The sequence below is a fragment of the Bactrocera oleae genome, chromosome 5 (genome assembly GCF_042242935.1).
Source record: "Bactrocera oleae isolate idBacOlea1 chromosome 5, idBacOlea1, whole genome shotgun sequence".
In the NCBI taxonomy this organism is placed as follows: Eukaryota; Metazoa; Arthropoda; class Insecta; order Diptera; family Tephritidae; genus Bactrocera; species Bactrocera oleae.
Window position 1 is genome coordinate 24,437,599 of NC_091539.1, and position 15,287 is coordinate 24,452,885.

Genomic DNA, 15,287 nt, shown 5'->3' on the forward strand with positions numbered 1-15,287 from the left:
TTTGCAAGAGTTTTTTGTTCTGATATTTAATTGGAGTAAGCTTCATAAGCTTCCCAAATTTTTAAATTTTTACTTAAATCATACATTTTTACTCTCATTTTAATAAATTCGCCGTAAATATAGCAAAACGAGTCAGCGTCTCGTTTATAACTTCTCAACGACCAGCTACCTTGCGCGCGAAGTAAGCTTGAGGAGGTCCATCATAGCAACTAAAGAAATGTATGAATTTTATATATACAAAGCCATTATGTTGACTTTTGGGAGCTTTTTCAAATGATAGCTAAATGTCCATATCGCGGATTTTGAGCTTTTGTCTTCAGTCCAGTTACTGTCACTACTTGGGGTTTTGTACTGTTTGCTGAGTCTGTATTAAGGTCTGATGCAGTTTTTGTCGGTAGTGCTTGGGCTGCTGAGCAGTGGTTCAGTTGGAAGCACGTAATCATTCGTCGGAGGTTTTAAAACAACCTTTTTGTATGCTGGGCAGCTGTAACTAGCAGTCGTGTGCTTATTTCTACCTTGTGGGCATAGCACACATAGAGGGTCTTTACTACAACCTTTTGCGGTGTGCCCTTTCTCTCCGCATCGAAAACAAGATCCAGTGTAGATCTCTAGTGCTTTTACTGTTGCGTAGTGTCCAACTTATTTTATTTGCAATAAGGAGTTTTTTTGAAACTGTTACGGGGCGAAGCATAGATTGAATGGCACAGCTTTCTATATCGTCTTCATCAGACAGTTTCTCGTTTATTGCTTTGCGAAATTCTTCGGCTGACGTTGCCTCGTCCAAATTTTTTATCTCTAGTGTGACCGCGTGCCCTAGGACTCTGACTACTGCCATATCTTTTAGGACCTCAAAGTGCGCTCTCTAAGTTTATTGGATGACTATTTCGGTTTGGATTAAAGTTTAAGCAACAGTTCATGCTTCACTGTTCTCCCTGCCTTGCTTAAGTTGTCGTCGAGGTCTTGTAATGTGGGGTCCAATATAATTTTTTTTTACATATCTGCATAAGATTCGTCGCTTGCTCTTGAAATCACCAAAGCTTCCGAGCGCTTCGCCTTGCGTTTTGGGGTCTTTGGTTCTGTGTTTTTAGGCTTAGCGATACTTTTTCTAGTTTTACTTTTGCTGCTGACCAGTACCCATTCAGATTCTTGAACTTCTAAATTTCGAAGGTTGTTCTGTTGTTAGGTATTTGCGCTATTGACTTTTTGACAACATTGGGCCCCTTTTGCTGTTCGAGGTTTCCTTGTCATTCTCGAGTTTTCTATTGGTCTCTCATGGATTGTTGGATAGATCGTCTTTTTCCATCCTCAAGCATGGCTAAGAAGCTTCCTATATGTTCGCAAAGTTGGTAGAAAGCTGATATATTTCCTCTAGTATGTAGCTGTGGAGGCGTCCTCATTATTCTTGAACTTCTCCTTAAGGCCGAGTGCTCGTTTCCGTTTTCATGTTCGTTTTGTGGTTCGTGTGTGATTGGATCTCCCTCAGAGCAGCTATCGCCGCTCGCTATGTGCAATCGCTGTGTTGATCCCGTGATAATTTTTGCATTGCAGCGAGGTCACGCAAGGGTTGACGTAGGCCCTTATGGGTGCCTACGTTCAGTGCCAGATCAGCGTTAATGGGAAGCATGCTCAACCGAAAATTGGAGTCAATTATCAATGGCGGCAAGCTTGAGACCTTACCACGGTGTTAGTAAAGACGTAGGGCATCTGTAGCATTAACCGGACCGTAATGTTAACAGCCGCACGTAACTTGATGAACAGACGCAGATATGTTACGGTCCTGAGTCAACCGATGCGGCGCTGTACCGAATCGATCCGTGGGTTAAAAGAGCGCTGCTACGGTCCGCACAGGAATCGCAGCCTCTGACACCGGTAGTTTTTGGGTAATCTCCAAACCAAAAAAATTTAAAGAAATGCATCTGAATTCACTTGGCAATCGACTTTCCAAATCAAATAATCCGTCCATTATTTCCATTAAAAGGAAAATATTAAAAATAAGACGACTTTTAGAACAAAATACGTCATTACATTGTTTTCTTTTAAAAAATATTAAACAATGAGAATTTTTTAATGTCTTAAACAGCTGTTTTAAATCCTCCAATGGCAGTGAGGAGAGTCTAGATTAGGGAGTAACTAAAATATAATCTAATCACTTAAAATTCTTGGTCGACATGTGATGAATAACTCCATGTAGTTTCTTCAAATGGTAGGAGAAAGTAAAGACTTGCATTGAGTGAGAATTATTTCTTTTTGATTTTATATATATGTTTTTTTACGTCTTTATATACAATTTTTAAATCTAATTTTTCTAACTAAAGGGCCAACTATAATGTAAATAAGCAAGCTTAAGTCAGCGTAAGCAACTGTCCGAATACACATAATTGTATTCGGCAACTATTATGTACTTTGCATGAAGTTTCGTTAAAATTTGTCAAACGTCACTTGCTTAAGCAAAATGCGAAACTGGTCGCACCTTACGTTCGGAATCAGCTGTTATCGCTTTTTTTCAACGAATAAATTTTTTTGAGTTTGCAAATGAAAGACGACGACAAAAAAACCTACCGTCTTCCTCTTTCTGTTTATTTCTCTTACTGAATGTGATTTTAATCTATTTTTTAATTTCACAAAGTTTTGTTATTGTGTATATTCCGACTAAAACAGAAGTAAGCAATTTAATTGTTTCTAAATATTTTAATTTTCTGTTAATTTCGGTATTGCAAAAAACAATGTGAAACACAAATTGTTTATTGTTTGGCACTTTTCTCTACTGCATGTGAGTCTCAAAGTCTACTATCTGTTCCTTATGCATTTGACAGGCTTTTCGTTAACTTTTTGACAGTAATATACGACAGCATAGCAAATTATAGTTTGGCTTTAACTCATTCAGGTTTGGTGGTTACTTTTTCAACAACATATTTGTTGCGAAATTTACACGCTCAGGCGTGACAGTTAGTTTTATTCTAATTGTTGAAAAAGTAGTGCATTGCGGTTTTTTAAATGGAGTAATTTAAAATTTAATAATAAAGATAAGAATGTTTATTATATTACGATTTTAGTATTTATCTGTTGTTTAGCATTACATTAGTTGATTTATGATAAAAAAATAAACTTTATCATTTATATTGTTTTATAAATAACGTAAAAAGTAAAGTGGTTAGTTTACTAGCCACCGTGGCTATAGTAGGTTTTATTTTATTAATTTCGTGACTTTTTTCGAATGCTGCAAAAGAGAAATGCAGAATATTCTACACCCAGAGCAGTCAGGGCTTGATAACGAAGATGGATATTGTTACTCGAAGAGAACGCAATGGACACACGACTGAAGTAGCTTGTCCCGAGGCTGTGATACAGTTGTATGAATTATGTTGACTAATTCGACTAGCAGAAAAGTACTTATGCCATCGACAGAATGTCTCATCATTGTGGTATCGATTTTTTTCCATTTTCTGGACTGTGCTATCATAAACTTCCTCTTATTATATCATGGGATAAATTAGACACAAAAGATTTTCACAGAAGTGTGGACCAAGGCAACTTAGCACCAGCTCAGGCAAAGAAAAGCAATCAGAGCTCTAAGCGTTCGCTCAATAGCTTTGGATCGTCTTCTCCACTGTCAGTTTTGATAAAACGCCACAAGCCAATGTGCATCAGCTGAAGCGAACTACTTCACGAAGATATTCTTAATGCAGCACTAAAATAGTTCAGCACGTACTGAATGGCAATGCAGCTTGTATGCTTTTTAGATTTTCATGAATGAACTAAATATATTCTTGCTGTAAACAATGCATATGTAACGTGCTTCTTATGTACCATCTTATACAATTTTTTTTGATTACTTTTTATGCCTACCGTCACAGCGGTTAGTAACTAGCCACCTTATTCCTTGAAAGACTTATGTGGCATTTTTGTAAAATATTTGTTTTCTTTATAATTTAACCATAACTAAACTATATATTAATTTCTAAAGTCATCATATTAAAGCTGTGGCTAAAAGAGTTAAAAGGGTATGTATATGTGTATGTTTGTTTGTATATTGTCACGAGACATAACAACCCAATGTATATTTAAGGGAGGAAACCAGTTTAGATGATTCAAATAAATCGATTTTTTTATTGCATAAATTGTTTGTACAATACAACTATTCAAGAATATGTTGCTTGAGTTTCAAAACGAAATTCCAATTAGTTCCGATGATATGAGCACTAAGGTAAACAAAGCTCGATTCAGTGCCGAAGCGATTTTTTTCAAAACGACTTTTTTTCAACTTACGGGATTCCTAGCTCGAAAAGTTATTGATGAATCGACCTGAAAATTTGTGTGAATAACCTTTATTCAAGTCCTAAAAATATTAATCAAACTCTGGAATGATATAATTAGGTAAAGTATATTTTTTTTTTGTGAAAAAATTATATAAAAACATAACATTTTGTTCAAACACCTCCAAAACATTTATTTTCAACTCTTTTGGTTCATATTCTTAGAAAATATGTTATTAATGAAAGAAAAAAAAATTTATGGTTTCACATCAAAACTGCGACCTCCAGGTGTCCCGCAAGCGGTTAACTCTGTTGGCGGTCGTTAATGAACTCCACCACTTCCGGCGAAAATGGCATCGAAAGATTTAAAAGTGTAGTTCAAAATAGGAATAAACTACCCTGCAAGTTTAAACGAATTCTAAGAATTATTTCTCATTTAAAAAAACACAAAAAATACTCGAATTTCGGCCTCCTAAACTAGTTTCCCATCTTAAGTATACATACAACTCAACGCATGTGCATGTATGTGTTCCTATATATATTGTGTAATATATGAAATTTCCTGTCAGCTAATAGTGGTTAAAAATATAGTGTAACACTAGGTTTTTAAACCCTCAAAACTAGTGAACGTGTCATAGGCGGCGTGACAATTCTCACCACTTTTTCCTCACACGTACGTATGCGTGTGATCATGCATCGCTTCAGCAGTCTCATACAAGAAATATGTAGCTGAACTGCTCTAATTTTCCAAATCTCCAGCTGGCGCAGGGTCGCATTTTCGAACACCTAATTATAAAAATTTCAAACAAACTTTTTAAATTTGAAATTTTTTATTTATTACACATATTTTACTTGTAGTTGACATACTTTTACTGTTAATTATAAACCTAAAGTTAACCTAAACTGAATACTAACTTTATTAGCTATATTTCCGAAACAAAATATATAATATATTAAATGTTATATAAAAATAAATTTTAAACAAATTCGCTTAAAAATGTAATAAACATTATTTACTGATCATATTACGCCAAGGCTTGATATAAATTGTTTGGGGGTGGGTATGTAGGTACAAGTAAGATTGACGCCCCTTCGGGCACACTTAACGCTAGAAGAGCCGTTTTGATATTGTTTGGGGGTATGGGTTCCTATTTAAAGCCCAGCAAAAAATTTATTTCCTTCAAATATCAATCGAAATGTATAGTGCACAACAAATGAAAGTACAAATAGGTAAATTCTTGCTTTTGTTAAAGTTCCATCTTCGAAATTACTAGGCGTTTCAGCGATTGGTCGCGTAGACATGACATTACAATTTACTCTAAATTTTTACAATGTCAAGCCATCATTAAGGGATCTTGGCAGGAGCCACATTTTTATTGGAACATGTGCCTGGAAATAAAATAAAAGTTTATAAAAAAATATTTCTTCTTTGAGTTATTTGAAATATACTTACTGAATCTACCCACACTATACTTTTTATGTTGTTAGTTTGATAGTTATGCTGAAAAGAAGTAAAAATCGATAAATACAAATTTATAAAATTATATAAAGTTTTGTCGACTTACCTTTGCCCATTAAAAACCCAAATTAATTTTTCTTTTGGCATTTTTTACTTGTATTTAATTTCCCTTTGAGGATCATTCTATTGGAACTAATGACAAATATGTTTTTTCATTCGCGCTCATTCAATAAGATCAACAAATGAGATGCCAAGTTCGAAATTGGTTAAAACAAAAATGTCCCCGTTGGTGTTAGTGATTGAAAAATTTGTAATTGTGTTGATATTTCTGGGGGAAGTGGTTAGCCGTGGCTGGCAGAGTTGTATTCAAGTGTACACATTTATAAGCAATTGCCTAAATGTATGTTTAGAACCAATATATGATTACATATGTATACATCTATTTGTCGGTCGTCATTTTCTAAGCAACCTTCTATTTCTTTTGCGGTGATTTTTGGTTTGTGCAAATTTTTTTTGAACTTTGTTTTTCTCCTCATATGCTTCATCTTTTAAAATGTGTTCGATTACTTCTTCTTCGTCCTCATCTTTAATCACTTCCACTTTAACATCTGTTTCTCACAATTCTTCAATATGTGAGCCTGTCGGGGAAGAAAAGAGCCAAATTAACATCTTTAAACTAAGCCACTTTATTTGCCTTTTATTCAGAACTACCCAAATTCTTTTGTTAGTTTTAAATCTCAGCCTCAATATTTTTAACTTTAGCTCATCAGTAGTAATTTTCTCCCTAAATGTTGTTTGTGTCTCCAAAATACGAGGCGATTCTTGTTCTTGTGATTCATTTCTGTGTTTACTTAAATTGAGTTGTTGCACTTCTCGTTGCTCGGTTTGAATTTGTGTATCTTCTAAAGCTTTCTGGTATATTATTGACAATCGACTTTGTTTTATTTTCGTTTGTATCTTGGCGTCCATTTTCTCATGTGTGTTGTATACGATCACTTCCTAATCTTTTTTTTCGTGAACTTTTGTTTCTAGATTTGTTACCGTTGTTGTTATTTTCCCAGAAGCTTTATCAGATGATCTCCAGCCGAATATATTGGTATATTTAATCAATTTTGTCATTGAAACAATTTGAAATTTTTGTTGCATACAGATTACGAATGTCAAGGAATAGCGTTTCCAATATCTTATTTGTCGCTATTGACTGGTGCCTCAAAACTTAGATTGTCTTTTTTTTTGAGTCATTCATTTCTCCTTTTAAAAGTAGAGACTTTACGACCCCTAGAGATATAGTGTTGATCATTTGTATGTCATTTTCGGATGAATTCGCTTGGTTCTCAAGAATCCTATCTTGAATTTATCCTCAACACTTCTCGTTTATTTTTAACTGGTGTGTATTCTCCAAAGAACTGACTTTGCTATGCCTTGATTCTCAGCCGCTGAATATCTCTTTGGATACAGTTAATATTCTGGTTTAATTTCTTACTTATGTGATTAATTTCAAATGCGTGAATATATTGTGTATTTGTACTGTATTTTTAACTGGATTTTTATTGTCCGTATGTATAACAGGTCTTAATTGTGCTGTCTGTGTTTTTATTAATGACAGGGCTTATCCTGACTGAGCTCTGAATCCGTATTAACTTAATGTATTTTCTATAAATTCTTACCACTAGGGAAGATAACTACTTGCATTGAGTGAGAAATTAGTTTACAATTTTTAAATCTAACTTATCTAACTAAAAGTATATATACATGTGTTTGTTTATGTCTCAGGTTTTGTATTACCTCGGCACTATCGATTCAAAGATATTTGTGGTTTTCAAAAAGAAATAAAACGCATAACATATAATATATTATTATTACCAAAAATTAAGCTTTATTATGAAGATAAAGGTTTGCCAATATGTTTTTAAATGAGTAAGGAACCGCCGCGGATGACTCGAAAAAATTTCAGCCGGGATAGCCAATTTTCTCGGTTTTATTTGCGTAGACAAGCGACCTCACATAACCCCACAAAAATAAGTCCAGCGGTGATAATGCCTTCACCAAAAGTTTCCTTCAATAAATTGATAGTTTCGATGGCTGTGGAACCAATGGTCGTCTACATATACATTCTCCTATTCAGGCTCGAAAAAGTCATTAATCGCGGCTCTATAGCGTTCCCCATTGACATTATGGCTGGCTTCAGTTTTGAAGAAATACTCGTATGGACTACTGATTCCGTCTGCACACCAAACAGTGAACAGTTTTCAAGAATGTAACGTGGTCTAAACAAGGGCTTGTGTATTAACATTACTCCAATTGCATCCATTACTCCAATTGCGGCAATTTGGTTTAATAACGTACCCATTCAACCAAAAGTGAGCTTCATCGGTGAAAAAAATTTCTTTCGAGATAGGTAGCCATCCCGTTTTGGGTCGATTTATCGAACGCGCTTGATGGTAGTTTAGCTTCAAGTCTTGCCCGAGTAGGATATTGTAAGCTTGCAAACGAAGGTTAAGGTAGGTAAGGTTTTATGACTGATCCAGAGATCGCACTTGGACTACTGAAAGCAGTCCTTTCGAACTGATAAGTCAGCAAAACGTCTTGTGGCCGATACAAATTTGCTCAGGCATTTTATTTTTATTCCCACCAGTTCGTTGGCATATCTGAAAGTGTCAGCTCCTAAGTGTTTGAGTCTTAATCTCGCAAGCGCAGGACAATCAAAAAGGATGTGCTGAAATGTTTGCACCTCGTCTTCGGCAGATGGCGTCCGGTAAGATTGTAAACCTTATGGCATATTAGTCTTATCACAAAGTAACTCGATGCTATTGATAACGAGCTTAGGCATTTCTTATCCAGCCCTGAGCGCACGGTTAGTGAGCTCAAGGTTAGTATAGCCAAAGGATAGATGAAGGAGGAAACAATCCAAAGCAGTAAGTCTACTGCTACCTTAATGGCCGCAATCTCGGCTTGAAAAACACTGCCATCGTTAGGAATTTCGAAACTGAAGTTGATAGAGGTCCTGACAATATACCTTTCCACCAGCCTTCCCTCAAGCTTTGCCCCGTATGTAAAGAAGCTCACTGCCCTCTTCTCCGACGGCTTTTGACCACACACAACTTCCTCGCAGGAAAAAAGGTCTCCAGAGTTTGGCTCTGGCGCGTGTTTATAGCAGTAGTGCGTTTTGTTGGTGCGATCGGCGTAAAGCACTGTTGTTGCTCGCGTTATAGACCGCATGTTATTTTCGCGGTGCAAATTTTTGAGCGTTTTGTGCATATTTTTGGAGGTGTTTGCCGCGTGGGTAGCTGTTAGTACACATAGTGTGTTTTTAGTGTACTGTACCTTTTTAGTGTACTTTACGCCAACGTGGTTATTTTTGTTGTTCTTGTTGGTGGACTCCTCGCACGGTCCCAGTATATTACTGTGCTGTGTGTGTGTCCAGTGACGGAGGTGGGAAATCGTGTGCAGACAAACGGCCGTAGTAGTGTGCGTTTAGCCCACGGATCGATTCGGTCCAGTGCCACATCGGTCAACTTGCGGCCGTTACGGAGATATTGATCCATGGAGTTGTGGGATGTACTCTAGCGAGAACGCTTTATTCGTCCGTTTGGGTCGTCGCTGCTACAGAGCGTGTTTGCGCTTGAGACACCTTCTCCAGCGCGTTCAGTTGCTCGTACCTAGCGAGCAGCTCTTTCGGGGTTTGTTGAACAAGTGCCTTCTGCGTCAATGGTAAGCTCGGCGGATGTGTGAATTACTTATTTGATTCTTGTTTATACGTAGTTTCATTTTGCGTGAATAAAAAAACTACGGAAAAGTACTGTACTGTGCGACTTACCGTCTAGTTTATTATTGATTTTTCGACTCATATAAAATAACATTTTGCTTAACTTACTTGAAGCCGTTGTGCTGATTTCATTATGCTATTGCAATAGCATATTACATTGTATAGTGCATATACAAGTTGGTATGATACATATTAATAACTTATAATATCCACATACCTATGTATGTTGTTTGTTACATTGGGGGCTTATTTAAAAAAATACTTCTTTCTCTTGGGGGTGGTGAAGTCATCTGATGACGCAACTCCCGCAGCGTTACTGTAAGAACTCTATTTTTTATCATCGCAGTTCTGTTTCATTTTATCGTTATTAGCATTTCTTATTAATATTGTATCATCGCTTACCTCTTGTATTGTTGTTTTGTTACTGTACAATATATAAATTCACAAGTATTTGAAAATATACAGCTTTTACTCAATTTAAATTTTTAAATGCTTTATTTTTTTGTAACCAAAATAGCTTTCGCCAATCTTGGTAACGAATTTTTCTTTTTCACTAATCTGTAATTTATTTTTTTGTTTTGGCAATTGAGTTATTAATTGAATTTTCATTTGAAAGAAGGTATTTGGTATCTGAATTGCGAATATTATTCCTTAATTTTTGTATACTACTACTCCTACTTTTGCCAATTTTAATTTATAAAAATCAATTTCGTATTTTTTCTTCCTTAGTTAACATACTTGGATGTACCACATTGTATTTAGCTGCCGCTATATTGTCTTGCATTTTCTGAACTTTATTTTCTATGAACTTTAGTTTGTTCATTAAACAAAAACTTTCTTTCACTTATATTTTCATCGTTGTTTATTTTGTTTAGAGTTTCTTTTATTTGTTTCCTATCTGATTCTATAGTATCTTTTAATATGTTTAATGACCTAGTGAAATTTTCGTTAATTAATATTTGTTTATATAAGTTTACAATAGCATTATGGACATTTTCGTCAATAATTTTCAAATGGTTCACAATGTATTGCCTGTCATCATCATCCATAACTCCAAACATCCATTTATAGGCTGTTCCCCCAGTATTTATTAAGCCTCTTTTCTTTTTTTCTTTGACATACGTTGTTAAAGATATAATGCTGTTCTATTTTCTATTTCATTGTACAAAATTTCTTTGTTTTCAATATTTAGCTGTCCAATATTTTCTTTAATATGGTCAACTATTACTGTAATTTTGTTCGGATTTTAATGTGTATACCTGTACTTATTACTTACTGTATACCCGCTTCTTTTATTATTTTTGTAATTTGCAAAACTGTTGCAACCAATGTTGATGTTGGATTATTGTTAAAAATAATAAATATTCCCGTCATCTGTAAAATATAAAAATTTAAATTTATAATCGTTTAGGTTTAGGTCTCTATACGTAGGAGTTTTCGATATTATAATACTCCGTTGGATTTTAGTCGCCTCTTACGACAGGCATCACTTACCACGGGTATATTTATTTAAAACCCCATACCCACTAGGGTAGAACAAAAATCATGTAATAAAACAATATTTTTTGTGTGTTTGAGTTAAGTGTTTATCCCCATTAAATGTTCTTAAGCTAAATGCATCATCATCTTTCTCGATTGGGTTTTCTATGTTTGCCAATTTCATTGGTCTTTTTATATTTGCCGGATGAACATTTTGCTGTGGATGAATTCGGTACTATGGTTGATCTTTATGCCGTACTCTTTTATAGTTTTTAATCGAGTTTCTTATCTGTTTTGATTTAACTTGGCTATTGTATTTTGTTTTGCAATATTTATTCTATCTTGTAATATGAATGGACAAATGGACTTTGACGTCCCTTGGAGAACATTTAATAGTTGGGTGATACCTATTGTTATACTTGTAGTTGCATATAATAATTTGCATTCTCATTTCTGTTGAAAGACTATGGGCATCAATTCCTGTTAGTTTTTCCAATACGATTGAGTGTAGTCTCTCAATATCTGCAATTCCTGTATGAGTATTGGGTTTTATGTGATGGACTTCTATATTTTCGGCATTTAAATATTGTATTACTTGTGCTGCTTTAAATTCATTATCCATAATAATTTTCTTAGGTTTACCTAATTTTGCAAAATGTTCCATAATTACTGTCTTTTTAGCTCTCCAGTTTCTATCTGTTATTCTGTAAGCTGCTGCAAATTTGGTTAATCTATCAATCGCTGAATCAAATGATTGTTTGTTGAAATGGAATATGTCTATATAAATTATCTCATTTTATTGGTTAGAGTTTCAGTTAAATGAAATTTTAGTTTTACTGGTTTTATATCGTATTTGATTTGTTGACATTTTTGGCAATTGTTTATTATCAATTTTATTTCTTCCTTGACTTTCGCATAATATATTTTATCGTTTAATGTATTATAGGTTTTATTTATGCCACTATGCATATAATCCTTTGTATGGTACAGTGATATTTGTTTATGTAATTCCTCTTCTTCTTCTATTTCTGAGGCTCTTTTTGTGCATTTTACAAACTTTAAACTTCTATCTTGAGCAAACCTTTCAATCATTAATTTCTGTATTTTATGATAATCTGCTTCAGGCACTTCTGAAAATATTTTCACTATTCCGGTTCCTTTAATAAATTTTTTTGATGTTTCTTTGTTCTCTTCTTCTTCATCCATTGGGTCTATTTCAATTATTTTTCTTCCATGAAGTCTTTCTATCTGAGCTTTTGGGTTATGTGTCAATATAATTCGATTCGATAATTTTGTATTTATTTACAATTTCTTCTTTAATTGGGAAGTGCTCAAGCAGTTCTTTATCTGTTGAATGAATTGTTTCTGACAATTCCAGGTTTGATTCAATATCGTTACTTTCTTTTGCTTTTGGTGAGTTCTCAATTCGACTCAAGAAATCAGCCACAGCTAAAATCCATTTACGTATTCTATTGCATTCCTGCAATTTCAATAACCACATCTGATGGCGTTGAGAAAATTCCTTTCCTTTATATTTATTAACTAGATATTTGATTCGAAAATGATCAGTTATAATTTTAACACCGTAGTAGAGTATTTTTGCTAGTGATTATTTAGTGTTTTTGAAATGTAACACACTGGTGACTTTGCTGTGAAAGTACTGCTCCAATGGCATAGTCACTAGCCTCAGTTGTGTTACTGAATTCTTCATCATACTCTGGGAATTTTAGAATTGCGTGAGATGAAATTAATACTTTTAAGTTTTCATAGCTTTCAATATATTGTAAGTCTTTGGAATTTATTTTATTGCCTTTTTCAAATATTTGATCATGGGATAGGCTATTTTTGAATAATCTTTCATGAATTTTCTGTAATATTATGTTGCTACTAAAAATCCTTTTAATTTTTTCTCGGTTTTTGGTATTGGTAGTTTTGGAATTGCTACAATTTTATCTGGATTAGGCTTGATGCCTTCTTTTGTTTATATGTGTCCTACAAATTTGAAGAAAACTGCATTTATCTGCCTGTATTTTTAATTTGTTTTCTTGTAATTTCAAAATACATTTTCTCACTGAGTTTATATGCTCTACTAATGAAGTTGAAAAAAATAGTAAGACGTTTAAATATACGACGCATATTTTATTTATGGCTTCTCTCAATATGTCGTACATGAATCCTTGAAAGGTAGCTGAGGCATTTTTCAACCCGATAGGCATTCGAACGTATTCATATAGTCCGGCTGGAGTAACAAAAGCTATTTTCTCGATGTCCCTTTTTGTCATTAAAATCTGGTGGTAACCTTTGGCTAAATCTATCGTGCTAAATAACTGTGCTTTGCCCAATTTATCCAAGATTCCTTCGATATTTGGTAGAGGATACTTATCGTCTACAGTAAATTGATTTAATCTCTTATAATCAACTACTAGCCTGAATTTCTGAATTCCTGAATTATCTATATTCTTTGGTACTATTAAGATTGGTCAGCTATATCAACTGTTACTTTTCCTAATTATTCCTTGCCCTTCTAATTCACAAATTTGTCTTCTTACTTCCTCTTCATGTTTGGGAGGTAATATATGTATATATTCTTGAATTTATTTGTTGATCCAGTACTGTTTTTATTTCATGCACCACTGCTTTTGCACTTGTGAGTATGTGTCCTTCTTTGCTTTTTATTATATAATTATAATTTACTTTTAATTTATGCATGTGTTAGTGTGTTTGTCTGTACCTTGCTGTTGTTGTTGCTGCTGCCTTTGCTGATGCTGTTGGTCTTACTGCTACTGTTGCTGATATGGTTGTTTTAGGTATATAATAAAACTGTTCTCTAGAAAATCTGTACGTCCCTTTGGCATATGATGCAGCGGCAGCTCATCCCCATGACGGTTTAAACAGCAGCGAATGTGATAGCAGCAGCGACGTGATGTCAGCATAAGAATGATGGCAGCAGCGGCGTGATAGCATCAGCGCTGTTAGAGTGGACGTGAAAGTAAAGCCACCATGTTAGGTCTAAGAAGACCAAATATTGCACTAACATTACAATGGTATGGCGAAAGTCAAAGTAAAGAAAAATGTTAGATCAGTAACTATTAAGGGTAGCTCTGCGGAGTTTTGTGTTAAAAATGTTCACACTGTGAAATTTAGTAATTTGCTGTCATTGTCGATAACTAGCTGACGAACGCCAACCAGGAATTTTACATGGCCTAGATAATAGTTTTTTGGGAATTGCCACTGCCACTGGGTCGCTTACAGAACATTAAATCTTAAGATTAGATGACTCCCCCTCCAAGTACACCGCTCCCACCCTAATACAACACACCATACCTTGGAACACAACTCACACTCACGGCCACACTATACAGGATGTCACCACATAATCAACAATAAAAAAGGGATTGGATCTCCAATTCATTTCATTCGTTTTAACACATCGATACGACAACGATCAAGTGCGCTACAATTCGTTTCGTCAGCGATCCTGTAACCGTCAACTACCATAATTTCTTCGACATCAATTCTACACTGCTATCTTTATCAGCATTTAAATAAGTGTTAAAATTAGAAAGTTTTGTAAAAACAAATAAATTACCACTTATTTCGTATCACAAAGAGATCTACTTTTCGTTTATAACATTAACCGCGAGTGTAAGTGCTACATCAAAACATTACAGTGGTATGCGCTTACCTATTTAATCATCGTCATTCGAGCCCCAGTGAACGGCATTATGGGCTATTTACAAAAAAAAAACCTATTAAAATAATAAAGTGCGGTGCCAAAACGTGAACAAAACAGAAAATATACGTATATGTATATGTATATATATTTCAATAAAGAAAAACATTTAAAGGTGCAGTGCCAAAAAGTGAACAAAAAAAGATAAACAAAAAATATACAAAACAATTTGTACAAAAACAAAATAACCAAAAATTGGTGCGGTGATTTATTTGAAAAAAAATCAAATGTGAACATAAGCGAAGTGCAATAAGTAGTATATGTATGTATACATACATACATAGGTATATGTATATGCATAAATACATTAATGCAGTTTAGTGACCGAACATATGTTCGTAAATATACATTATACATATAAAAAAAAGAAACGGCGAAACATATTATATGTGCTACAAAAACAAACGGGCGCGAAACAAAAAAACAAAAAGACCCAAACGGGCGCGAAACCCTGAAATATATCAAAAAACATACAATAAATACATACATATATTATTCCCAAAAACCCCTTGAGGCGAGACAAAGTAAGTGCACAGTTTTCATTTTTTATTAATTATATATGGATGTTTGTTCATTATGTATTTTGTTAAAACTAGG

At 34.4% G+C, this 15,287-nt stretch overlaps 4 long non-coding RNA genes across 4 annotated transcripts in view; 1 reads left to right on the top strand and 3 right to left on the bottom strand.

Annotated features, from left to right (window-relative positions):
• The first annotated feature begins 2,852 nt into the window (after positions 1–2,852).
• Positions 2,853–15,287, top strand: part of LOC138857249 (uncharacterized) — a 28,240-nt gene continuing 15,805 nt past the window's right edge. The window contains exons 1-2 of the long non-coding RNA XR_011396326.1: positions 2,853–2,999; positions 3,965–4,374. This is a non-coding gene — a long non-coding RNA (uncharacterized lncRNA). The remainder of the gene's footprint in view (positions 3,000–3,964; positions 4,375–15,287) is intronic.
• On the bottom strand, positions 4,366–4,914 carry LOC138857250 (uncharacterized). The gene is made up of 2 exons (XR_011396327.1): positions 4,711–4,914; positions 4,366–4,652 (listed from the first exon to the last, which is right to left on the bottom strand). It is a non-coding gene; the product is annotated as an uncharacterized lncRNA (long non-coding RNA).
• LOC106624787 (uncharacterized) lies at positions 5,240–6,935 on the bottom strand. Its single transcript, XR_011396325.1, has 4 exons — positions 6,424–6,935; positions 5,819–6,350; positions 5,707–5,754; positions 5,240–5,642 (listed from the first exon to the last, which is right to left on the bottom strand). It is a non-coding gene; the product is annotated as an uncharacterized lncRNA (long non-coding RNA).
• Positions 10,940–12,438, bottom strand: LOC138857248 (uncharacterized). The gene is made up of 2 exons (XR_011396324.1): positions 11,600–12,438; positions 10,940–11,521 (listed from the first exon to the last, which is right to left on the bottom strand). It is a non-coding gene; the product is annotated as an uncharacterized lncRNA (long non-coding RNA).